This window comes from Belonocnema kinseyi, chromosome 4 (assembly GCF_010883055.1).
Source record: "Belonocnema kinseyi isolate 2016_QV_RU_SX_M_011 chromosome 4, B_treatae_v1, whole genome shotgun sequence".
NCBI lineage: Eukaryota > Metazoa > Arthropoda > Insecta > Hymenoptera > Cynipidae > Belonocnema > Belonocnema kinseyi.
Genome location: NC_046660.1, coordinates 35,743,026 through 35,744,423, shown reverse-complemented (window position 1 = coordinate 35,744,423; position 1,398 = coordinate 35,743,026). Strand labels below are relative to the sequence as shown.

Genomic DNA, 1,398 nt, shown 5'->3' with positions numbered 1-1,398 from the left:
GACAGAGATGGTAATAAAGCACTCTTAGTACCGCATTGTGCCTTTGAATGTAGGTCGTTCCCGCGTGAGTTGGACAACTAGATAGTATGTGAGCTAAATGCTGGGGGTGTGCATGGCACGCTCTGCAGCTATTATCAGGAATGTCTTGGCTCAAAATGTGGCGACGGTATGTTAAGGTGGAAATGACACCGTCTTGGCCGGCCAAAATGAAACCCTCTGTACCAGACTTCAATCTGGGTGATTTAAGGAAAGAAAACGATAGCTCACAAGACATTGACTGATCCTTCACATTTCTGTGGAAGATACCGTGCATCCTCTTATCTAGGAGCTGTTCACGAAAGTTTTTCTCTTGTGCTTTCTTCCCCGGGCTTTCAGGAGTGAGTACTCGAGATAGATTAGATTTGATGCATTTTGTTCACCCCTAATACTGAAGTTAAGTCCGAGTGTTTCAACAGCCTCCTACGCTGCTTTGTACAGAAACGCTCCTTTGCCCACTTCTTCGTGATTCCTGACCATTTTAAGAAGAGGGTCTCTTCCATTTGCAACTCTATGTGCTGTAACCAGAATAATTCTGTTGTGAAGAGATTCAAGACTCCATATTCCGCGACCACCGTGACGGCGTGAGATGTACAGTCGCGGAGCGGAAGACTTAAGATGCATGCTTTTGTTCATGTGCATAATCTTTATTGTCCCGATATCAAGGGATCTGAGCTCGTTCTTCGTCCATGGAACTACTCCAAATGAATAGAGTACTACCGGGACGGCAAGCATGTTCGTTGCAGATACTTTGTTCCTCGCCGACAGTTCGGAAGACCAAATCTGTCGGATGAGACGTTTGTATCTACTTCGGAGAGTATCCGTTATAGATGTCACATCCTGAATGCGGCTCTGTGGCACGCCCAGGTATGTATAAGTCTCTCCAACGCAAAGGTGTCGTATAGCGCTTCTATCAAGGAGCTCAGAATCTTCAGGGATGCCATTAAGTTTTTCTCGCTTCAAATAAACCTTGGCGCATTTGTCTAACCCAAATTCCATTCCTATTTCCTTAGTATATCATTCGATAAACCCTAGAGCTAGATGTAGTTGCTCTTTGTTTTTAGCATAGATCTTAAGATCGTCAATGTAAAATACATGAGTGACCTTGTAGTTTTGATCTGCAGGTTTGCCGCACAAGTACCCGTCGGAATGGCGAAGTGCTAGAGATAGTGGCAATAATGTAAGGCAAAAGAGGAGTGGGCTCATGGTGTCGCCCTGAAAGACACCTCTCTGAAACGTGACCTTGTTAATTGTCAAACGATTTTTTCCAGATGAGATAGTAAATCTGGTTTTCCAAAGCGGCATCAATCTCTCTGTGCACCTAACTATTTGCGGATGAACCTTTAAGATTTTCAAGACACA

The 1,398-nt window shown here is 44.3% G+C and overlaps 1 protein-coding gene across 3 annotated transcripts in view; it reads left to right on the top strand.

Annotated features, from left to right (window-relative positions):
* The window catches only part of LOC117171885, a 23,369-nt gene that overhangs the window by 10,575 nt on the left and 11,396 nt on the right, over positions 1 to 1,398 (top strand). The gene's annotated exons all lie outside the window — the stretch shown is intronic.